Source organism: Anas acuta, chromosome 2, assembly GCF_963932015.1.
Source record: "Anas acuta chromosome 2, bAnaAcu1.1, whole genome shotgun sequence".
Taxonomy (NCBI): domain Eukaryota; kingdom Metazoa; phylum Chordata; class Aves; order Anseriformes; family Anatidae; genus Anas; species Anas acuta.
In genome coordinates, this window is record NC_088980.1 from 144,436,064 (window position 1) to 144,461,862 (window position 25,799).

At 41.3% G+C, this 25,799-nt stretch overlaps 2 long non-coding RNA genes across 2 annotated transcripts; one reads left to right on the forward strand and one right to left on the reverse strand.

Moving 5' to 3' along the window:
- Positions 1-5,519: 5,519 nt before the first annotated feature.
- On the reverse strand, positions 5,520-6,890 carry LOC137851845 (uncharacterized). Its single transcript, XR_011093533.1, has 3 exons — positions 6,523-6,890; positions 6,338-6,401; positions 5,520-6,122 (listed from the first exon to the last, which is right to left on the reverse strand). It is a non-coding gene; the product is annotated as an uncharacterized lncRNA (long non-coding RNA).
- A 653-nt stretch (positions 6,891-7,543) lies between these two features.
- Positions 7,544-10,788, forward strand: LOC137851846 (uncharacterized). The gene is made up of 3 exons (XR_011093534.1): positions 7,544-7,716; positions 10,424-10,530; positions 10,643-10,788. It is a non-coding gene; the product is annotated as an uncharacterized lncRNA (long non-coding RNA).
- The last annotated feature ends 15,011 nt before the right edge of the window (positions 10,789-25,799 follow it).

A 25,799-nucleotide genomic window follows, 5' to 3' on the forward strand; every position in this document is an offset into this window, starting at 1 on the left:
CTTATTCTCAAAAATACCTTGCATGATAATCTGTGATCCATAATGCTACAGGAAGGGCATTTGGAAGTCTGTAGGAGACTCAGAAAAGATCCTTGGATGTCTTCAAAGCGTATTTTATCCTTACTTTTGCAGTTTCTGGTGTTTTCTCTTATTTTATCTGTTAAGTAATTGATTTATTTTTTAAATAAAGACAACATTGAGGTTTGTAAATAACTAATGTCTTATTTTATTTGCAAGGAAAATGGAATTTTATTGTTAAAATGCTCTTAAGATGCATTGAATTTATTATTTTTTATCTTTTATGATAGAGAACTGGGGAAGGGAAATGGATGGGTTAATAAGACCTTTTGATGTCTGGGGTGACAGTAGTATTTGTACACAGAGGGTCTATCCTGTTGTAAGCACACGGTTACTTCCACCCTCCAGTAACATCTATGTTTTACGTCATGCACGGAGAGTGGTACTGACTGTTGCCATCATCAAATGATCTGATGTTCTGCTTAATTTGTTCATTGCTTAATGGTAAACTGAGGTGAAATTTTATGCTAACATGGAAACATGCTATGCCATTTTCATCCTGAAGCAAATTTGTGACAATTTGCCCCGTAGGACAGACCAAAATCAGCAGTGAGGCTTCATGTTTGGATCCCAGCTGTGGCTACCAGGAACAACAGCATTTTGAGTCAGGCTTTTCACAGCATTATATGGTGGGTGGGTGGGATAAATAATGCATGAATTGAAGTACATCGGGTTCAGGCTGAGTATAATGAAAACCTTGAGAGAATCACGCATTGCAAAAACTCTCTGAGCAACCTGCTCCATTCTCCATCCTTGGAGATATCCAAGCTCCAGCTGGATGCAGCCCTGAGCAACCTGCTCTGATCTCATAGCTGACCCTGCTTGGAGCAGAAGGTTGGACTAGAAACCTCCAGAGGTCCCTTCCACTCAGAAGTATCCTGTGATCTTATCAACACTTGTAGCTACCCTGATCTAGTATTACTATCAAAGGCAGCGATTAACCTTCCTGCCCTCTGTTGCTAACTTCAGCCTGCAACAGCCTTCCTTTTGACTCGAAAACTAACCTGGCACAAAACCTTTTGAATGTCACCCAGTTACCTTCTGTCATTCACTGTGTGACTGCCCAAATCCATGTGCTAGCACAAGGAATTGGGCAGCATGGTGTGGCAACAGGAAAGTGAGAGTAGTTTCTTCTGCTGCTGGCTTGAAGGGCCTGTAGGCTTTTAGAGGTGCAACCCCTTTTAAACCAACTTCGCATCATCAGGGGCAGGTGATCATCCTCTCATTGATGTCCTGAGAGGCTCAGTGTAAGGTTAAGTCACATCTGCTCTCCCAGCTTCAGCCTTTCAAGAAGTGCAGAGCATACTGCCGTGACTGAACCCAGCTGATTTACCCGTTCTATCAACAGCTGTGCTTGTGGGACCAGTTATCAGCTACTGCTGCCCAGATCTGCTTGTCACCATCCACTTAGACATTGCCACTCTCTTTCCTGTCTGTGCATTCACTTCTTCCTAATCTTTCTGGTTGAAAGGAGCTGTGTAATCTTGTATGGCTTCTACAAAAGACTGTGTCCAACTCAGCTCATTTTGACTGAAGTGGATGAAAGTTTGATTGTGTGTACTGAGGGTCAGCAGTCACTAGCAGTGCTAGTGATGAGGAGCTGAGCAGAGTGATGTTTTTGGATGGGAGAGCTACAGCTCTCCCATCCAAACAGGAGGAAGATATATTCATAAACTGCTCTTCCCTTTCATCAGGGCACACATTACAGCTATATTCTGGCTGACCTGAGTGTACAACCCTTACAAAGATCTATGTAAATCACTCATGCCTATATTTTCATGAGAAGGTACAAAATGGCTGAAGACAAATAATGTTGTAAAGAGCCCTTCTCCATCCTTTTTTTAAAACCCCTTTAAGTATTGAAAAGCTGCAATAAGGTTACCCCAGAACCTTCTCTTCTCCAAGCTAAACATCCTCAGCTCTCTCAGTTTTTCTTCATAGAAGAGGTGCTCCAGCCTTCTGATCAACTTTGTGGCCCTCCTCTGGACCCACTCTAACAGCCCCACGTCCTTCTGGTGCTGGGGGCCCCAGCCCAGGACGCAGGGCTCCAAGTGGGGCCTCACAAGGGCAGAGCAGAGGGGGACAATCCCCTCCCTCCCCTGCTGCCACCCCTCTGGTGATGCAGCCCAGGACGCAGTTGGCCTTCTGGGCTGCAGGCACACACTGATGGCTCGTGTCGAGCCTTTTGTCCACTAGAACCCCCAAGTCCTTCTCCACATGGCTGGTCTCAGTGAGTTCTTCTCCCAGCCTCTCCTCATGTCTGGGCTTACAAACATCAGAGATAAGAATGAAAAAGCGGTGAAGACGATCTGTATGCACATACTGAAACTTATTTCTATCTTCTGGGATTTATGACCTAGTTTCTTCAGAGCTCCAGACAACAAGCATCATCCATATCTCCTTTTCTTTACCTTCTATGCATAAATTGCAGCTGGCCGAAAGAAAGTTTAAAATTCATCAAGAACAGAAGCAGGTTTCTCTACTAGGCCTTTAAGGGCTAGAAGACTATATTGCATCTTCAGCGTTCTCCATCAGACAAGGGAAAGGAATGCTCCTCACACCAACACAGAACTGGGCAGTTTCAGAGACAGCCACAGCTGGGTTTATACTGGAGATGTGAGAGTACTGATGGAGATTTACAGTTTCTAGAAAAAAAATGCTTTGGTCCATTTTCTTCAGAGAAAAATAAAACACTAAGTGTTCTCCTTGTTCTCTGTTGGAGATGCTGAGCCTTACCATATCAGCATTCCTCAGAGAAAATGAAAGAGCCAAACCTAATAGAACAGCCTACCATAGCAGGCCCATGTGACTGACCGGCAGACTGAGTCAATACAGCTGGATAAATTGTTTAAACAACCCCAGGTTCTGCTGTTATTTGCCAAACTGCACCCTGATGTGGGCAGGAACAATTCGGTGCTTTCTGTAACCTGCAGCCACAGAAATATGCAGTCGTTGGGGCTGGATGGCACCTCTGGAGATCGTCCAGTCCAACCCCCTGCTCAGAGCAGGTTGCTCAGGATCATGTCCAGTCAGGTTTGAGTATCTCCAAGGCTGAAGGCTCCACATCCTCTCTGGGCAGCATGCTTTAATGCTTGATCACTCCTCATGGTTTATTCTGAAGTTTAAATGGAATTTCCTGTATTTCAGTTTGCAGCCATTGGCCTATATCTTTTCACTGAGAACTGCTGAAAAGAGTCTGGCTGCATCTTCTTTACTGCCCACCATCAGGTATTTGTATACATTGATGAGATCCTCCCTGAGCCTTCTCTTCTCCAAGCTGAAGAGGCCCAGATGAGAAGGAGAGAAATGTCTCTCCTTGTGTGAGAGACATTTCAATCCTTTAATCATTTTTGTGGCCCTTTGATGGACATACTCTCCATTACATCCATTTTCTCTAGCTTGTCCAGGTTCCTCTGAATGGCAGCACAACTGTCTGGTACGTCTGCCACTCATCCTGGTTTTGTAGCACCAGCACATTGCTGAGGATGCACACCATCCCATCATTCCCAGTAAGTCATTAATGAAGATAACAGAACAGTGTCAACTGCCAGGGTATACCACTACACCACTACACTAACTACACAACACTAAATGGACTTTGTGTTGCTGATCACAACCTTTTGAGCCCAGCATATTAGCCAGTTTTCAGTCCTCCTCCTCATCTACTTGTGCAGTCTGTACCTCATCAATTTTTCTAATAAAAGTTATGGGACATGGGATTGAAAACCTTGCTAAATTCAAGATAAACAGTATCTCTCCTTGTCCATCAAGTTAGTCAATTCATCATAGAAGGCTATCAGGTTAGTCAGGCATGATTTCCCCTGTGAAAATCCATTTTGACCATGGATTCCATCCCAATGGCATTCCCATCCTAACCATGGTTGGAAATGGATTCCAGCATTAGTTGCTCCATCACTTTCTCAGGGATCAGGGTGGGGGTGACTGGCCTGTAGTTTCTAGATCATTTTTACCCTACTTGAAGATAGGAGTGGCACTTGCTCCATTCCAGTCATCAGGAAACTTCCCAAATTACTATTACGTTTAAAAGGTAATTGAGAGTGACCTTGCAATAACATCAGCCAGCTCCCTTATCACTTGTTGTGTGCATCCCATCAGGTCCTGTGGGCTTATATTCATATGGTTTGTTTAAATGTTCCCTAACCTGATGCTCATCCACCAAGGGGATGTCTTCCTTGCTTCATTCAGACTTTTCCACTACTTGCAGGGGCCTGAGATTCCTGAAGGCTGGTCTTACCAGTAAAGATGAAGTGAAGAAAACACTGAGTACCTTGGCCTTTTCCCTTTCCTTTGTCACTAGGGCCCCTGTCCCATTCAGCAGCAGGCCCACATTTTCCCTAGTCTTCCTTACCTGTAGAAATTCTTGTTGTCCTTCATGTCCCTCACCAGATACATTTCCAGGTGGGCTTTAGCTTTCCTGACACCATTCCTGCATACTTGGACTGTGTCTCTGTATCTTGTTTTTCACTGATTTGAGGGTGCTGAACTATGTCTGCTGTGGAGCTATGTCAGTTCTGATTCTGTAAGATCCTTATTTTGGTGACTCTATGTTGATTTTTACTGGCTGAGCATTCAGACCACTCCTGTTACAATCGTGTTAGATATTGGTTGGTGTGTGCATTGATATGGTCATTGTGGAAACATTTAAATGCCTGGAGACATTTACACTTACGCAAAATAGATTTTAAATTCATATCAGTAGCTTTCAGCACAAGTGTAAATAACATCTTAGAAACAAAGTTTTAGGTAGCATTAGCATATCTCTCCTAGGTCTCCCCATAGAGAAATACATGAGCCTGTGCAGTGTGGGACATCTGTACACAGCCCATCTAGAGCGTGATCAGTGTGTGCATGAGGGCTGATACATCCTAAGCATAGTGCACTTACAACCAGAATATTTAATGTCTACAGTCACAGTGGCCCACCTACACTTGGGCAAAATTACTAGGCAATGAGAAAAAAGGACATATATGGGGAATTCGGAATATACAGAAGTCTTACCATGGGGAATCTGTAACATAGAGCTTGGGAGATGACCTTTAAAAAATAGTAATGTTTGTCACTTTCCTCAGCACCAGTAGAATAAAGTGATAAGTAATAATCAATACTGCATAGACTTCACTGTAATAACATAACTCATGTGATCCTCTGAAGGTCAAAGCTAAAGAAAAATGACCTGCTTCTTTTTTAAAATTCTTTTATGTGCTGGATTTGGATGGAAGCAGTTGTGTTATTGGAGAAAATAATAACTTGATAATGATCAGAGCTGATAACGTCTTAGCATGATGACCTTTACCTGCTCAGGAATGGCTCAGCACTGTTGAAAAATTCAAGCAGTTGGTGTGATTTGTGAGCATTTATTAAGGCAAATCAGATAACTGAATTTAACATCACAGATGGCTTTTATTTTCTAAAGTGCTTTTATTTCAGTGCAATAAGATGACTCAGAAACTCAGTGGGGTATTACAGCCCTGATTTTTCATTACCTCACACCTCGTATAGTGAAATTTCCAGTGCAGAGAAGACGTAGGTCCAGTATAGGAGGATTTATCACTGTTACTATGCAAATATCAACCGTTACCAGCCATGCAAAGTATCACCACCCTATACTATTTCTTACGTTACTTTTCTTAATCAGTGTTATATTTTAAGATTGCTCATACAGAGTTACTACTTTGCATGCTTTTACTACCCAGAAAGACAAAGAAATAGACAGTGATCTAAGAGAATGTAAAATTGTCCCTGCAATCCAGAAATGATCACCTACTCCACATTCGTAAGAACATTTCACTTATTTCTGAGGAGGTTGCTTTGTTTTGCTTTTTAATAAGAAGGGAATTCCACTTGTATTCCAAGCACAGGAATTCAGAGCACTGCTCCATATGGGCAAGCATAATGTCTGCTATCTCTTGGCAGAGAAGCAGCAGCACAGGTCTGCTTCCCCTTGGCAGGGAGCAGGAAGGGTAGGATTCATCTCGCTGAACTTTATCTATCGAAGCATCAAACACTCAGTAACACCGCATTTCCTAGAAGTCACCAAGGGGAGAAAGAGCAGCATTTACTGAAGGTGCTTGTCATCTTCTCTGCTGACAACAGGTATAGCCTAGATGACCAGCTAGCTGAAATACATAACTCAGAGAAGACTACGTTTATAAAGAGAAATTCTACTGTCACTATTTGCTTGCTTTATTTTCAGTTGTTCTCAGGCAGGACTGCTCACAAACAGCAAGTGGGCACCTACCTCTGGAGCTTCAGCCTTAAAACCAGGGTTATTCCCTAGGAAGCTCTCACCACTATGTAGAACTCTGGAGACATTAAGAGAGAGTGAAAACTACTGCTATTTGCAACAGCATCAAACAAACTACAGTATTTCTGCAATGAGGCACTGTTGTACGCCAAGAAACAACACTCCAGAAAGAGCATTACCCAGAGCACCTGAAATATCTCTCTGCTGGAGTTATGACAAAGAACCAATATTTTCTCTCCCTGACATTTTCAGTAACATATAATGATCTCCAGCACAGGCTAACAGCAGTTCACAGCCATTATAGACCTCCACTAAGTAAGCTAAGGGACTAGAAGCGCTGACAGGAGGCAAGGTTGTAAATTGCAAATAAAAAACAGGATATAAGCATGCACAGGTTTTATCTATGCAAATGCATAGCTCAAGCTACTTCTGCAGTGGGGATACATCAGCTGGAATGGCTGCAAGTAATCAGCAGCTCTGTCCAGCCACTCTGCTAATCTAATCACTCAGCTCTGCTAATCAAATCACTCCAGTAGCTGGAGTGGTGTTCCCCTGAATGCCAGTGCTCACTAGAACCAAGCTAAGTACAAATGAAATCATTCAGGTGTATTAACTTCAACTAATGATTGTCTTCTAATGAAGACAAGCTCTAGGAGTGCCAAGTTATTTCCTCATTTCTCACACCCACAAGCATCATTCCAAGAAAGTGAATGGAGGTATTTGGGTTATGCTGGGGTTGGAGCATGAGGAGGATCTGGCTGCAATAATTAGTGTTGTTCAGTTGACCTACAGATTGGGACAGCAGAAATCTCTGCACTCACTGAAGTGACTGTACCAAGGTCTTGCTGTCAGGGCAAGCGGTAGGTTACAGACTGCTGGGGGCAAGTAAATAACCCCCAAATGGCCTGTGATACCTACCTGCCTATCCTAGTAGGAGAAAAGTCTAGTTTGGGGAGCAGCAAGTAGCTACATGGACAGCATAGTCATTACTGCTGCACAGGAGGGGATTGGGATATGAGAGGTGCTGGTTTGGGGGGGAGGAAGTGCATCTTTCCCACTGCTGCCCAGCAGCAGAAGGAACATGCCCAGCTCACCAAGGTTCTTCTGAGCTGTTACAATACCTCTCTGGCCTCTTCTTCCTTCACTGTGGCCAAAGCAGCCTGCTGTTTCTCCCTTTTAAATTGATTCTTTTAAATTGATTCTCAGTCAGATGGAGGAACAATATCAAGAGAAGAACATGAAATTCTTCCCTTTCCATCTGCATGGTTGTGAAACCTCCCGTGACCACTTGACATTTTGCTTCCTTAACCTAACATTTTATGGCAACCCCAGAACCCCTCTCTGCTGGGAAGTTGGATTTTGCCACCTGAAAGGTAAGCACAAAATAAGTAAGTTAATTTTAGGGCCATTTTGCAAGTAGCTTTGTGTGAGCTGTTGAGAAGCCTTGGGGAAAAATAAGAGATGAGAGAAGGAGGAAATGCTGGAAGACAGCAATGCCAGACAGCACTGCATAGAATCATAGAATCATAGAATATCCTGAGTTGGAAGGGACCCTTAAGGATCATCAAGTCCAACTGTTGACACCGCACAGGTCTACCCAAAAGTTCAGACCATGTGACTAAGTGCACAGTCCAATCTCTTCTTAAATTCAGTCAGGCTCGGTGCAGTGACCACTTCTCTGGGGAGCCTGTTCCAGTGTGCAACCACCCTCTCTGTGAAGAACCCCCTCCTGATGTCAAGCCTAAATTTCCCCTGCCTCAGCTTAACCCTGTTCCCGCGGGTCCTGTCACTGGTGTTAATGGAGAAAAGGTCTCCTGCCTCTCGACACCCCCTTACGAGGAAGTTGTAGACTGCGATGAGGTCTCCCCTCAGCCTCCTCTTCTCCAGGCTGAACAGGCCCAGTGCCCTCAGCCGTTCAGGTTGAATACATTACTTAAGTGCCCTACAGATGTTATGGAGCTGTACCAAAGTGGATGAAGGCAGCTCCAAGTGCCCTGTTCTCACAAATTGTGACAGAGAAGCCCTGAAATGTGCAGGAAGCCCAGAGATGCAAGCGGTGTTTGTGACCCTGGTGTATGGATATTCCAGTCAATTCAGCTGTTTAAACATGTTTGGTGCCCTTTGAGATGTCCAAGGGTTCCTTGTCCAAGGATGTCCCTTGGTTCCTTGAGGCTCTGTGTTCTGTCTGCAAGCTGCGTGTGGATGTCTTGGATGTCTCACTGCAGCTCAGATATCAGAAAGGGCCAACGTTTAGTAACTGCTGAGTGCAATAAGTGTTTAAACAGCATGAACGTTTGGGTGTCTTAATCTCTAAGCCTGATTTTGTGTTCCTATAGGAACTGAGTGGAAGTTCCTGGTGCTTTCAGTGACATTTCTGGCAGTCCTTGTGGTGGCCTTTCCCACCGCCGCCTGGCCTCCTTCAGAGCAGCAGGAGCTGGCGTGACCGTCCTCTTGGGCCCCGGGACAGAGGCCGCGCTCAGCAGTTGTGTACTTACTGTTTGTTGTCCCAGCTGCATGGAAATGCCTGCCAGGAGTAACAGAGCCCAGGGAACAGCTCGGCCTGCTCCTCCTGCTGGGGAAGGTGCCGGTAGCCATCTCCTTGGTAGTCTGCACGCTGCCCCGCATACACCATGGGACAGCTGGAGGCCGTGCTCAACCCCAGCACTGAGGCAGTGCAATGCATTCACCCAGCACGGCCCTGAACAACTCTGACCCACCTTCAGCCCTGATGAAAACATTGGGAGTGCAGGTGTGAAGACCAGAAGCGGGCTGAGGTCAGCCCTGGGACTGGGGAGTTCAGCCCACTCGACTCTAGGAGCTGTAGCCATGGCTGATGTGACTGATGAATGCAGTAAGCAACCATATTCAGAGCTTTTCATAGCATTATTTCTCCAAGACAATCGGCAAGCATGTTCTTGCACTGTGTGACTTGCGTGTAAGAAAGCTGTACGTTCTTCTAAGTTTCCTACTGCAGGTTATTTTGGAGTAAGTAAGTTGTAATGAGTTCTCTCTCTCTTTTTTTTTTTTCTTTTCCTTTTTTTTTTTTTTTTTTTTTTTTTTTAACACACAAAGAAAACAAAGCACTATCTTTTAGTTACGCTTTTATTTTTCCACTTCTATTCCCTTTTTCCTGTGAGTTTGATCATGTCCGTTTTGCAAGCCTTTAACATCAGAAATCTCAATTATTATGTGACAGAACTACAGACCCCAAATATGACTTTTCTACACTTTTCCCAAACAGCAGTGAAAAGACAACATTTTGTAATACACAACAACCTTGTAAAGGTTTTAATGCTTCTTTTCCCTCTCTACTGCTCCAAAAGATCTTTTCAAAGAGTTTTCTTCTAATTGAGTCTGGAAATCATCCACTTTTAATGAGAACTTACTGACACCTAATTGCCATCTGCCTCCTTCAGTTTCTCTTAAGACTGCTGCATTTTTCCTTTGTGCTCTGAACTGCTCCGCTCTTGCTGCTGCTGTTTGTGCCCTGAGTGAATCCTTAAGTCTTCCAAGCATAAGTTTTTAGTCCTTTATTCTGTATTTCACCTTTGACTATTCGAGAACTATGAACCTTTAGAGCTAGATACATATTAGCTGCAGAATTCAGACAGGAGCTTCCTACCACAGCACTGATGTTGCTTGCCAGTGTGTTTTATAATCATATCTTCTCTTATCCAATGACACTATACCAGAAAGGCAAAGCAGTACGTGGCAATATTATATGAGAAAAGTAATACAAATCTCACAAACCAGGAAATATGTGGTATCTTCTGCAACATGAAGTTTACCCCTTTGCTGAGAGCCTGCACAAAGTTATGCCTTTAATCAAGGCCTCTAAATGAGCCATCAATACCGCTTTGTGGTGGCCTTCTGTCCAGTGGCGAATTCACCCCGAGTCAGAAGCAAGGAATCTCTGACGGACTGAGGGCTGAATAGGCCTTTCAGAAATGTTTGGCAAGCCACATCTTAACATGCCTCTTACTGTTATGCCATAAAAGACTTTATAGAAAGTCGCCAGTGAGGATTTTCCTGCTTTCCTTCAGTTTACAGTTTCTTTCAAAATTCTGCTGATGTTTTAAGGTTGTCTGGTTTGCCTGAAGGGAAGCTGTCAGCGATGGCCCAGTATCATGCTTTTCACCCAGAAGAAGTTCCCAAATCCAAGGCTGCAAATGGTGATCCTTGGTCAGGTATTGATTCTCTCAGGTTTTCTTCTTGGCTGAAAACAGTAGAAAGAAACATGAGCCATAGTAGCAGGTGCAGCTTCTGACATAAGTGCTATTTCTGGCCATTTCTTATCAGGAGAAGAGCAGAGCAGCAGCTAAGTGGTGCGTGAGCTGATGGGCCTCACATCAACTGTGCCATGCTGAACCATGTAAGTCAGGCTGGGAGAGCAGCGTATTGATCACCGTTATCTTCCCAGGAATTCTGTAAGTAGCACAGTATTTCACACACATTTGGACTAGAGCATCCAATACACACTCTACTGTCAGGGTTTTCTTCTGAAAAACAGTTCCGTTTTAGCATGAATCTATGAATATATTTTGCATATAGCTTCAATGCAATAACAAGATAGCAAGTAACTTACACCATGCAGCTGCATTTGGGGAAAATTCACTTGCAATTTCAGATTAAGATGCTTAGGATTGCTAGGCCATCTTGTTGCCAGAAAGCCACTTAATTTTTGTTGAATCAGATATAAATAATTGCACTAACCATTCTGGTATTCCCTACAATTACTTGTTATTGTGCAGAAACCTAGTGAAGGTAGAGTGTCCTGTGTTCAGCTTCTGATCTGCTTTTTATGTCAGTAAAAATCTGAATTGGTGCCTGCAAATTCAAATTATCTCACTGTCTGTTAGGCATTTTATATTTTTGCTCGTATGAATCCTTCCATTGTTCACAACCCTTTGATAGCAAAATAATCTGTATGCTGTTTGCATTTATGACTTGAAGGGTAGTTTCTCTATTTTTATGCACAAAAATATTTCAATATTGAAATACTTTCTCTGGGTTTTATTAAGCGTTCTTGCCTCAAATGTAGTGGCCTTACTATTATCCCAAAGGGCTTAGGCAAGCAGAGCTCAAACTTTATAGTCTGAGGCATTGGGAATCAAAGCTGCAGTAGCACAAGATTAAATGAGGTAGGTGTTGGGCAACTTATGATCCAGAATTTCACTGTTTCAGGGCAGGTTTCTGCAAGGTCTGCCCAGAGCAGGCTTGAGATTCTCTGAAGTGATGCTTATCTACACCTCAAGCAGAGACAAGGATAAAGTTTCTTTTAACAACATGCAAGAAATAAGCCTATGAAGCAAGCATTATGCCAGTCATTTTTCTAGCAGTGCTAAACTTTGATACCTGCAAGCTACTTCTTTGTTATGTTGGGAGTAGATTCCAGTCCTGCTGGAAAAATTATATTCCTAAGAAAAAGATTATTCAATTTGAAGTGTCATCTCACAAAGTTCAGCTTCTGTCCTGCTGAGTTGATATAGAATAAGATGACCTGTTTCTCTACTGGTTGTGCTTTTGTATTCTTTTTGAATAAAATAAATCAGTAAAATGAAATAAAGTAGAAGAATAAAATAAATAAAATATCATCAAAGTAATACTGTGTTTTGGACTGATTGCTGAGAAACACAGACAACAGTTCTGAGAAGCATTCAAATGGTTGCTCCCAAAGGCTGTGCAATTAGTCAGATTCAGAATCTTCTTTCTGGACAAACAGGAAACACGCTTTATATTTAAAGTCAAGAATGTATCGTTTTTATGACTGAAATCTTAATAGATTAATCCAAAAATCATTTCTGGTCCAGATGTAAGTATTGCAGAAAAGAAAGAGAGAATAATAAAAAAGTGAATATCTTATGTAGGAAAAAGTATCGGTGGTAATAATAATACAGAGAAAATTGATATTTAGACATTTCCCAGTTTCTACCCCTTCCCCTGGTGTTATGCTCACCCTTCCACTGTTCCTCTGGGTCCTCAGATCCCTGGGCTCACTCTGGGGCTTGTGGAAGTGTTAGGGTATCATCAGCATCTGCAATACTTTGCCAGGAGGAGTATGATGTTGATTTATTTTTCTTTTTCACTCTAGGATCTGCTAGGGGATCATCTGTATGTGTTTTCTGACACAATTATATGTGTGCTCTTTCTCATTGGTTTGCAAGTCCATCATAAGTCCAAGTTTGTGCTGTTTTATGTAGGTTGGATAGTTGCTCTTTTGTTACCTCCCCTAAAACTACTCTTGTCCAGATCCAGGTCCACATTTCTTTAATGAAGGGCTAAGGGCAAGTTGTTTATAGCATTTGGATCTCCAGCACCAGCCTGTGCCCCATTCCTTCTCATCCCCTGCCTGTCTCCACATCACAGCATCCTGTTTCCTCACTCCTCAAGGCCTCTGCTGCCACACCAGGCCTGTATTCCTCTGAACTACATCATTATGTTAGTCATAAATATCTTGTTCTACACAGAATTACTGCTTGTTACAACTGTCTGTATAAAATTATTGCTGTACCACACAGAGATAAGGAAAAGTAAAACACATCTCGAGTAGCCATCTGGTTAGAAGAAAAATTGCTGTTGCAGCTTAACCAGGTGAAAACAAAGCTCCCAGGCACGGCAAGACAAGATCAGGCAGGGCACGTCTGACAAGCCTCTCTCCTGAAGCTCTGCAAATTTTGTAGAAAGCCTAAAGCCTGTTGCTAGCAATGGTAAGGCTGTATTACTTCTCTCTGGAGTTATAAAGCTCCATCCTTGGAGGTTTTCAAGAGCCTACAAGGCCCTGAACAACACGGTGTGAGTTCAGTGTTGGTTCTGCTTTGTGCAGGAGGCCAGAGTAGAAACCCCCAAGGTCTTTTCCAGCCCAAATGGCTCTATAAGGCTGTATTAATGCAAACTCATATAGACATATTTGAAAATAGAAAAGTTTATCCCATATATTAAATGCTGGGAGAGCTCTGTTATCCCCAGGAAACATAAATCGGTGTTATGCATCCAGTCTAGGACATATTTTTGCACCATAGTATTTCACAAATACTCCTCCTAGTCCTGCTAGCTCTATTCCTATGAGTCCTGTGGACCTGAATCTTGTTGGTCACAGTGTCCTTGTCTGGTGCTCTATGACTTCGTTGCCATTGGGTTTGTGAACGTTGCCATTGGGTCTGTGAATGTTGTCATTGCAGTTCATAATTTGCCACTCACAAGATTGGGTTTCTCCTTTCACATCATTCAAGCCTAATTTTTAAGTTTCTGTGATTCATCATTTCTTGCTGTAAGTGCTAGCTGAAGTAAATTCTGCTATGTGGGATCAGATTAAGCTGAATTTTATCTCTGTGAACAAATTTCCTTCGGCAGAATTTCCTCCATCAGTGACTCTCATAATAAATGAGTCTGGCCTCCGCATGGCACTGAAGCCCAAACCTCATTGCTTATTTGTGGGTTTATTGTACCTGTACTGGACCTTTGCTTTTCTGGTAGAGAATTCAGCAGCTACACAAGCCATGCACATAGTCATACCTACATGCATGCAACCTTCAAGCACTGTCAGGAGTTTTTTCTTCAGGTAGCAAACTGCATGTAAGCTGGGCAAGTCTTAAAACTCAGTCTCATGTTATGGAGAGTAAAAAATCTGCATCCAAAGTTAGTTAAATAAAATGTTTGTCTCTCTGATGACACAAAAAAAAACTATGTCAACCAACAGTGTTTTGTGACTTGTCGGCAAAATGTTTTTTTTTTCTTTCCTTTTTTTCCATCCAACTTTCCTCACAAGACAGAAAGCATTTGACACCAAGCACACCATGGGAGGGTGGTTGGGAGAAAAGGGCCCTACTCCTCTTCTCAGGAGTGCCAGATCAGTGCCCTCCACAGCAGGGCAAAGCACTAAGTGCAACTTTTCAATGGATGCAGGATGAGTATTTTCCATTGCATAAAATAGGAACTTGTGGGCTATCTTCTTGTAGATTTATGTGTCCAATGGCAGCTATTAAAAAGCTGAAGAAAACATGAGGTAATGTAGGCTGTGATCTTCTTGCAAGGGGAGACAGAGAAGCTGGATGAGCCTGTGCTATGTCTCCTTCCATCCTATTGATCTGAAGGACACTGCTCATTAGTGAAGACAGCTTTTCCTAACCACAGTGCAAGGCTCTCATTTGCTGTTCTTTCACATGTAGTCTTTTCATCCAGAAAGGAAGAGTGGATGAAAATACTGTGAGTGTAGAAGTGCAGAGGACTTCCTGGGCTGCAATATCTACGTGAGACATTTTCCAAGAGTTTCAGCCTCATGAAGTTCAACAAGGTGAAGTGCAAAGTCCTGCAACTGGGGAGGAACAACCCCAGGGACCAGTACATGCTGGGGGGCAGAAAAGGATCTGGAGGTACTGGTGGACACCAAGTTGACCATAAGCCAGCAGTGTCCCCTAGCTGCATTAGGCAAAGTATTGCCATCAGGTTGAGGGAGGTGATCCTTCCCATCTCCATCTACCCAGCACTGGTGAGGCCACACCTGGAGTAGTGCATTCAGTTCCAGGCTGCCTAGCACACGAGAGAGGTGGACATACTGGAGAGTCCAATGGAGGGCTACCAAGATGATCAAGGAACTGGAGCATCTCTTATATGAGGAGACCTGGAATGATTCGGCCTGGAGAAGAGGAGGCTCAGGGTGGATCTCATCAATGTGTACAAATACCTGAAGGGAGGGTGCAAAGATGCCAGAGCCAGTCTCTTGTTGGTGATGTCCAGTGCCAGGACAAAAGGCAATGTGCACAAACTGGAACACAGGAGGTTCCCTCTGAACACTGGGAAACACTTCTGTGCCATGCAGGCGTGCCCAGGGAGGTTGTGGAGTCTCCCTCCTTGGGAATACTCAAGATCTGTCTGGACATGATGGCTGTAGGTGACCCTCCTTGAGCAGAGTTTTGGACCTGATAATCTCTAGACATCCCTTCCAACTTAAACCATTCTGTGATGGAGTGTCCTTTCACCTTGCTGCTTGAAGGAGGGAGAAATGGAAAATGGGGATGGATTTCCTTGAACATTTATATGGGAGAGTGAAGCAAATGCTGACTTACTGCCTAGCAGAGAGATGGTAAAGGTCAAGAAATGCAGAGATAGGACTGTAGAATCTGAGAGCAAGTGTGATTGACTGGACAACATTGTCTGCGGAACAGGAAAACATAAATCCACTGTTTGACCTCTGGCAATTCTTTTTGCTAATGTCTATATTTATGTTTGTTTATCGCTGGATTGTCTACAGTCCCTCAGCAAACTGCCATCCAGAAGCTGTATGACATCACTGCATCATTATATGGTATTTTTAGCATGTTTGCATATAGTTCACTGTTTCAGTTATGCATCAAAAATCTAAGCTTGTTGGCCTTATCTAGAAATGACAGAATTGCCTTTTTTGTTTTGCTTTTTTAAAGACAGCCATCTGTCTATCTCAAGCCTGTTCAGAGTTCCCACAGGCAAAGTATTTTTAACTATTTCAATTATGGTTGTATCAACTGTTCTGTAATTATTGCCCTGTAGCTTTTCCCTGCTGTATCAACGTCCCCTTTCCTAGTTTCTTTCTTTAGAGAAATCATGATCTCACTCCTGTCACCCAGAGGAAGAACTCTCCATGTATTATTTGCTGAGAAGCAAATCCAAGTGTTTGCAAAGCTGTTTTTTCAAGTGGTGTTTCTCTCTACTGCTGTAAAAATATCCTGCCCAAGTAAAAGGCATAAACACATTTCTTCCTCAGCAAACTCTCCTTTGTTATAACTCAGCGAAAAGCATACATTTTGTATTCACGGTCTGTGTGAATCTAGTTAATTCATTCCAGTTTTCCCTGAACATTTAAATTAAGAAAGTAAAATGTAAATGAATTAAAGATAAGTCAGATGAGATGACCTGCTGCTGATGGCCCTGATTCCACATAATAAGGTAGTCTCAGTTAGGTAAGTAACCTGAGGATTTTATTTAGCATTCATTATTTCTCCTGTCTGTACTTCTTTGTGTCCTACACAGTGTTTTCAACAATTGTTTAATAACTGCATTTTATACCATGTAATTGTACTCTGAAGTCACATGTGATTAAGTCTTCCATCTCTGCCTCAGCAAATACTACGTTTTCCTACCTCCACCATATAAATGTGAAGACTGAAAGTCACCTGACACAATCTAGCATCTAATCTCCATTCCTCTTTCACTCAAGGCAAGGCATACGGTATCTTATTCAAGATAACACAGTTTTCAGGAAGGCTAATATCTCTTTCTCTAACTCTGAATAAAAATTGCATTGGGAATACTCTGTGGCAACGTTTGTAATGAGAAGTGAATTTTTGGAGTAGAAATAATTTTAATTACATTTGCTTTTCCCCAGAGACCCAGATTGTCCTGTCTTTGAAATAATCTAATATATTTTACACCACGGGGCTCTGAATATATTTCAGTATGTTATTAAGACTGTTATTTAGTTTAATACTGCAGTAACTATGAGCTCTGTTGGCCCATTGCCTGCAGAAGCTAATAAGATACAGAACCAGGCAAGTATTGCAAAGTTGCTTCCACGGACTCCTCTGTAAATCTCCCCCTTTAGGCTTATGGATTTACATGAATATGGGATTGGCAGAGCATAAGACCTCCTGCTGATAACAGGAATGCATGTTTCAGAGAAACTCTCTGCTCCCAAATACTCTAGCTGAAATATGCATGGACTGTTAGGGAAACAGGAGTTCACCTCCTTCCACTGTGGGTAGAAGAAGACCTATACTATAGACCAGGTGTTTGTAAGGACATTCAAACACAAGCATTTGTTTACTGGAAGGAATATTTATGAGTTTAAAGTATTACAGGAGGGCAAAGATACAAAATTTTGTCCAGCTGGTTGGTCCTGAAATATTGCCAACACATATTAGCAATTTCTAAGATAGTAGACTGGGACATCTGTCCCTTCAATTGTCCACCTCGGTAATAATTCTCTGAGCCGTGTGACCAGCTTTGTTAACCTTTCTAATATTGTTTCTCTGACTAATCATATCATCAAGTATGTGCATAGATATAGCCTACAGTAGTAATTAAAGCCGTGAAGCTGCTTGGCATGCAACTAGCCTAACTGGTACCTATCTCACAGCACCCATCTGGCATACGACTGTGGGGTTCACACTAAGAGTATTGATAATTACAGGTTTGGGAACAAAGAACAACTGGAGTGTATCCAAAAATACAGAGTGGAAAGCAGCAAGTGCTTCTACTGTATCCTCTTATGATGCACTATAATCTTGTTTGGCTATTCTTTATATATCTTCATAGTATAAAAAAGATTGGCTTCCATCCACCAAGCAAAAACTTCTGTATTAAAATATGAGTAGCTTCTCAGGATACAAAAGCCATCTGCATGATTTGACATGGCTGACCAGTCTGTTCTTTCTCCACGTGCCAGTAAGAGGGGACTTTGCAGTATCTGAGTTTCTTTCTTTGTCACATCTGATTTTTCAGTAGTTACTACTGCTTTAGGATGTATTCCTTATCCCACAAAGTCTCATAGCCCGTAGAAGAGAACATGAGTTTTGGAAAATCTAATGTCATTCCTACATACTCCTGCACTTCCACAAGTTGTGTTTCTCCTAAAAACAAAGATGGAACAAAAAAAAGTCTTCTATACACGTGTGTGGGTTGTCTACAGGAGTGGATTGGGCTAGTGCTCTTTCTAAGGATAGAGGCTTCTGTCCATATGAAGTTCTTCCATGATGTCTTTGGCACTTGTCTGGGGAATCTTCAAGAATGTAGATCCTCCCTGAAGAGTTGCTTTGGCTTTGTAGAATCAGTTCTGAGCTTAGGACACGTACTGAATGTCTTTCACACAATGTCTTTTAGAAGCTCTCGTTGTCAAATGGCTCTTGAACAGTTATGTGAAAAGAAAAGGTATTTCAGAAAGACAACCTGAGCAATTTCTGGGATGGCAGCCAACCCACCCACCCATTCTCCTTGCTAATGACTGTACATCAGTACAATTGTAGAAGTGAGGAACAAAGAAATAAAGAATCATAAAGACCTTCATGGGTTGCTCAGTTCTGTTTCTTTCAATTTGAGAAAGCATGCAACTGCAGACAATTTGTAAAGCTTCTAAACTACACCAGGTTTTATCCTAAAGTATGCATTCCAGCATCTTAGAACCGACTTAAGGTCTGCATTAGATAAAAGTAAAGTTGTGCTATAATGGGCTATAGGAAAAGTAGGAGAATTCAAAGCCTCCTCCATGTCTCTGGAAGGTTATTAAATAAAACTCTTAAGTTATGCTAGGAAGGGGTCTACCATCTCATGTTACAGAGAGGACAGAACAAAGAACAATATCCCAGTTTCCCCAGACCACCGATATGATACCAAATCAGTTAATTGTTCTACCATGAGCATTAAGAGAGGGTATACCAATCAATCATCCAAGACTGTAATGATACTAGAATGATACTAGAACCACCAGTGTTCTCCATTTACATTCTCTCAGGTTGGGCAACCTCCAGAATTTCATGAAATATGAAATATTCTCCTTTTTCATTGATTCCACCTCAGAAGCTGAATTGTATTTATCAAAGATAGCAAGATTTTCCAGTTTCCTACTAAGAGTAATTCTCAAATGTACTATAAAACTAAACATGATATGTGCAATATTATTAATATCATGTACAAATACATATTATAAATATGCTGCAATCAAACAGTAATCCATCTGTCAGTTTCTTGGAGATCCCAAAATACCAAGTACCAAAGACTAGTATCACAGGTTTCATTTTCCAGCTTGTGGCATTTTCATTTGCAAAACTAAAAGATCAGTTTCCCTGAACATACCAGGTTCTATCTTAAAGTAAGCTCAGACTCTGAATCTCATCATTTTTTTTTAATTTATTTTTCTTAAATATCTATTCCCAGGTTTAATTCCTGGGATGTGTAAGTCTTTTTTCTTTCGCTTCAATTAAATGATTCTTCTTCCTTTTTAACAACTGCCCCTGAAAATAAGGAATTGTGAATCCCCTCTGAACCTTCATAAACCTTTTAATTTTTCTTCATAAAATGGCCACTCCCTTTCTTGAAACTCTCTGTGTTCTTATTACAATTTAGGTTCTTCTTCATTTTTTTTTCTTTTCTTTTCTTTTCTTTTCTTTTCTTTTCTTTTCTTTTCTTTTCTTTTCTTTTCTTTTCTTTTCTTTTCTTTTCTTTTCTTTTCTTTTCTTTTCTTTTCTTTTCTTTTCTTTTCTTTTCTTTTCTTTTCTTTTCTTTTCTTTTCTTTTCTTTTCTTTTCTTTTCTTTTCTTTTCTTTTCTTTTTCTTGTGCATAGTTGATCAGAGGAGAACATGATATTCCAAATTACTTCAGTGACTTGTGCAAAATGTTCTTGTGGTGACCCTCTACTTTCTTGCTGTTGATGAAATCCTCAGCTCCATGTCGTATGCAAATTTCATTAGTAAATAATTTGATTCTACCTCCTTGGCCACTTAATATATTAACCAGCATAGATCCCAATGCTGATGGTTGAGGCAGGAACATCTGCCATCTTCATACTCCTTTAAATATGACATAGGGCAAATTTTCCCTTAAACAGCTCTTTATCCACTTTACATTATCCCTAATATCTTCAACTTAAATACTAATTCCCTATAAAGTGCTGTAAAAAATGTTTAACTACAATCTATCTAGGTTATATCTGCTCCATTACCCCTGTGTAGGAAATCACTGATTTTATCAAAAAAATAGATTAGATTAGTCTGGAATGATATATCTTTGATAAAAACATGCTGCAATTTAGTCTACCTTCTACTGCCTTTCTGCTTTTATTTATGCATTCCTTCAAAATTTGTTCTACATTTTTGCAGAGGGTCAAAATCAAGTTCAAAAGCCTAGTGTTGCTTAGAGGTTAGGAGGAAATTCTTCACTCAGAAGGTGGTGAGGCCCTGGCACAGGCTGCCCAGAGAAGCTGTGGATGCCCCATCCCTGGAGGTGTTCAAGACCAGGCTGGATGGGACTTTTGGGCAACTTGGTCTGGTGGGAGGTGTCCCTGCCCATGGCAGGGGGGCTGAAACTGGATAATCTTCGAGGTCCCTTCCAACCCAAGCTATTCTATGATTCTATGAATTATTTATTCCTCATCCTCTGAAGACAGGTACTATATTTGCAGCTTTCCAGCCAACATTTATGGTTTCACTGTACTTTCTACTGGACCTCCCATTTCACATTCCAGTTCCAGTGGATTTCAGTTCATGGTAGATGACACATATATTTAGCTATCGATAGGTCTCTATTCTCTTGACGTTATGAACTCTGTCTGCTGTACTAAGCATGATTGTCATTGAATGTTTCATTGTAAAAGTGGGAAACATGATCTCAGGTACTACTCACCTCTCCTGTAGCAATTCATCCAGCCCTTGCTTTTTGCTCCTTTGACATATTTTCGCTCAACAAAGTACTGAACTCGTACATCATGTCCACTTACCAGCTGCAAATCACCCTATACCTCCTGGCCTTTTGACCATCTACCAAGCCCTTCTCCCTCAAGGAAAAAGGGAAGGACAATATTTACTTCTGGAAACACAGGAATTGCACAAAGGTTTGAAATGCTGATCACAAGATAAGCTCTAGTCTAAAATTGCATCATCCAGAACAGTTGGTGTTATTGAAGTTGCCTCATGGTATGGACACCCGCAACTTTACCACGTTCTTACAGCGGTATCAGTATTGATTTTTCATTCAACTAAAGCAACTATTTCATATAATTAGAGTTCACCAGAAAAATAAAATAAAATAAAATAAAATAAAATAAAATAAAATAAAATAAAATAAAATAAAATAAAATAAAATAAAATAAAATCTCTCTACATGAAAATACTGACTTTACGTAAAGAAAAAAAAAAAAAGGAATAACATGAATGTTTTTGGCCAAGAATCAATTTTCAACTCCAAATACTGCTGGAACATTAGACCACAAACCAACACCTTTTCAGTCCTTGGAGATTAGGATGCAGGAGTGTGTGTGTGTGTGTGTTTGGGGGGGTAGGGGATGTTAGGTTATTCTGTTGTTAGTTTGTTCATTATTTTTTATCTGAGTGCTAGAAATACTTGAAATTAATTTGTCTGTGAGTGGAGCAAGACTGAAATTACTTCTTATTATTAAACAATATTGCTGGATGTCCGCAAGTATCTTGTAAGGTCTATCTTTGCTACATAAATAATAATAGCAATTTTCTCTGGCTATAAATATTACATGTCAAAGATAATCTTCAATCCTCTGCTTATTTTTTTTTGATATGCTTTGCTGCACCTTTAAAATAATATAGAAATGCTTTTTAGCATGATAACGGTCTGCTCCCTCTTGCAGGCAGTGTTAATGTTTCCTTGGTGCTTTCCATTAATCCCACAGTAGTAGAGTTTCATTCCTTTCATTTGCAAAATTCTCTTTCTTTCTGTGTAACTATGTGAGCTGTCTGCATTGCAAATCATTGTTTCTAAATTATGCATCTTCTACCGGAAGAAATGATCTGCTGGAAGAAATGATCTTTTGCAAGTGTTTTTCTAGTGTTTGGGTTTCAAATGGATTTCCTGAGCCTTCTCCTCCAGACTTCTCCCACATGTCATCCTCAATCAGAAAAATCTCAGGAAGGTGGTAAGATATCATCCAGAGGGAAAATCCCCCTTATCATTAACCGTAATAGCTCCATGGCCAATATATTCAACAACAGGAGCCTGGCTTTTGGTGTCCTGGCCCTTGTGAAATTAAGCCCACGTGAAGAACATCACGTAAACATCCCTGAAACTGCATGTTGCTCTCATTGACACCACTTGTAGGAGTCAGACCACTCTGGCTATGGCTTAGCAATGTGCATGCTCTTTGAAGTATTGGGGGAGCTTCTCATCCTTTGGGTTTGCCAATGTATAGCCAATCACAGAATCAGAAAACTCTATTAGCATCTAAATATGATTTTAGGAGGTCTTAAAAATTAGTGCTGGTTTTATATGCCTTTAAAAAAAACTTGGGGTTTTTCAACAGCACTATCTTCAACAGCAGTGGCATAACTGCAATCAAGGACCCATTAGTGCTGTCCCAAAATAACACATCCCACCAAAAAAGGTGTTAAAAGAGCAAGTGAAAAGTCAAGAGGAAACAAACAAACAAACCCTTTCCCTTGGGAAAATAAGCAAGTGACATCTCTGCTCAAGTTTAATGGGAAAATGTTGCTATTGGGCTGGTGTAACACTGAGCTGGTGGCAAGTCACGGAGTCAGGGTACAGTTGTCTTAGGCACCGTATGAGGCGAGCTGAGTATGCCCACCCATCTCCCTGTGACTTAGTGTGTGACTTAACCCCATCAGAGCTCAAGGACAGTTTTGGATAAGCAGAAATAGCAGAGAAGGTCCTAATGACTTATCAGACCCGTTAAGAGATAGATGGAAGCAGTGTCTCAGAACACAATGATATATCTCTCACTGTGTGAGTCCTGCAATTGCTAACACTACTCGCTTATTAAAGATGCAGCATTCCTGTTACAGCCAGTGATGCTCTTGCTAGGACTGCCCATTTCAGGCAAACCATTGCTAAATTCCTTAATTCTCTTTCTGTTCTGCTAATGAGGATCCTGTGTGTTTCTACATCTGGGGTTCCTAATTAATCAAACACTTAAACCACCTAAGAACAAATTATCCTTGAAAAAGGAAGACGCAATCAAGGACAAAGAGGTCCAATCATTTTGGTTATCTTTTATTATTATTATTATTATTATTATTATTATTATTATTATTATTATTATTCATTTTTAATAGAAAAGGAAACAGAATGGAATGTCATTTTGCTCTAATTATGAAAAATGAAAATAATTGTGTATTCTACTTCCACTTGGGACACCTTGTTGGAAGCTTAAAGTACAATTAAATTCAGCTCAGACAATTTCAGAAGTGAAGATTTTTAGTGTCTGTGCTGAACAGAAGACAGCTGTCTATAATAATGATCATGTCTTATTATTACATTTACAGTTTTTGCACTCTGTGTTTGCTTAGTTTTTTCTTTCCTTTTTTTTTTTTGTCCTGAATTTTTCCTTTATTTATCCCATTTTAATTATAATTTAGCATCAATATAGTTTTCTCTCTCTTTCTCTCTCTCTCTCTTTTTTTTTTTTCATTCATTTTCCCTTGTTTTCTATAGACTTTTCTTTCTGTCCTCCTTCCTCCTCTGTTTTTGCCTGCCTCACACATGCCTGTGGAAGATCAGTAAGAAGACCATGTGCATAATCAGATCAGTTTCTTATTAGAATATTTGGATGCAATATGAGGTGATACTGGATAATGATCACACTCCTTTTTACATGACCTCAAGAGCTCAAACAATGCAAAATAGTTGACCTTGACCTTGCTGCCTGGATGGTAATGATTACATATATATATCGCTCATTCTAAAGCCATGCAAAATACATGTGCCGGACTTTATTCTCACTCACTGTTTCATAGCTCTTTGGGTGTAATTTATTCTTGAGATGACAAAATGCAGTTTACAATTTGTATCCTGTGTATGTAATGAGGCCATTATTCCAGAAGAGTCTGAGCTATCTGGCAGAACTGACACAGAAAACCTGTGCTGGAAACGAAGACCAAGCTTGTTTAACCCGAGGGGCTCCCAGTTAGGCTGTTGTTTGCTCGCACATAACTTCTGTTGGTGAAAAATGGGGTCTCACAAATTTGCCCTAAAAGATGATTTGAGCCAGGTTTCCCAAGGCTGTCTCCAAAACATTTGGGCTTTCAGAAGCTGTTGCTCTTTCTGAATGCTAACTACGAAAGTAATGGTGAGTAAACTGAGAAGGGGTGAGGGGTGAGACGTGTCTTCCTTTCCAACTGGCGCAGCAAGAGAGCTGTCTACCAAAGGAGGGAGGCAGCCAAGAGACGAAATTCATGCTGCAAGCAGAGAGAGCTCAATGTCTTCCAAAGCACTGCAATGTAGTGTGTGTAGTTAACACATTATTTTTAGTTTACAAATGCTTGTTGACAGGAGTGACAAATAAAATGTGCATATGGGAGTAAGGAGCAGGAACAAAACATTGTCCTCACTTGAAATAGTCTCCTTTTAATCCAAACAAACACACACCTGCAAATTCTTCCCAAATCAGCCAGCTGGAGCTCAGAAGATGACTCATGTTGTGCTTAGCTGGGTCGCTCGCTAAGGTAGGTCTGTTGACACGGCTTTCCGTGCTGTGTCATGGGATGTTGAATACTAGAGAGGAGCAATGTTGCAATGCAGCAGTTTTAAAAGAGATCTTTCTTCTTTCCAAGCAACTGCAAAATATCTGCCAGCAGAGCTACTTAAAATAAATAAATAAAATAAAAAATACAGCTCTACATTGGCAGGGGAAGAGAGAGAACATAACTACAGACCTGGATGTGATGTTTACTGCGTGGACTGAACTTCTCAAGGTCTCCTTGGAAATTCCGTGGTTCAAATTCCGTGGGGTTGTCCTCACTCAGGAAATGCTCCTGATCAGGTCAGCACAGGTTTTGACCGTAAAGCACAAGTATTGTGTATTAACCTTTAGACAGCCAGCCCCCACGATGTGCCTTGCTGGCAGTTCTGCATGGAAGTGGGACTTGATCAGAAACCACAGTACATGATACCTAAAGTTACTGTTGGGTGCAGAATGCAGTGCTTGGGGAAGTGTATAGCTCAAAAACACAGCAGTAAAAACTCAGAAAGGTACCACAGTTCCATATCTTTGTCCTTTTTTATTATAATTTGGGTATAGTTACTCAGTTTCAAAGGATAATAGCTGTCTAATTATACTTAAAAGTGACATATTTTTAGTAGGTTTGAATTATTCAGAGCATTGGAATGGCTTCAGGACACATTATTCAGTGAGCAGGCATGTCAGCGCTGGGCGTCTGGGTAAGAGACACCTTTGCCACCTCTCTCAGTGGGCTGCAGAGCCGGGCCAGGTGGGCACAGCCGTACTGACAGGGCAGGGACCAACGTCAGTCTGTCCTTGGGACTTCAGCAGGGTGATCCTGGGCTGGAAAATCCCAGCTGCTATCATAGTGAGTCTGATCCTCTGATCAGCAGGTCTGTCTGGATAGCTGGCAGTCACCACGTATCTACTTCATGACTTCATGTCTCTTCATGTCTGAGTATTGGAGAGTGTGTTGAGCCTGCACTTCCTTTCAAGGGGGGGAAAAAAAAAAAGAAAGAAAAAGAAAAAAAAAAAGGATTTAAATCCATGCTAGCTTTTGCATTGACTATGAGGACTGGACGAGGATTTTACCCCATTTTTATCAGAATGACACTTTGTAGTCCGGGACATGTCATTGCCTTCTCAGATATGCTCTTTCATTTCTCGGGTGGTTGTATGCTCTTCAAAGAATGGGATGAGGGGAGACGGTGTTGTCATTGATACTTTTGCTGGAAATCCTTAGGCTGAATTCAAACCAGGACTGAAGTTTGGAGCTGGTGCTCTACTCAGTCC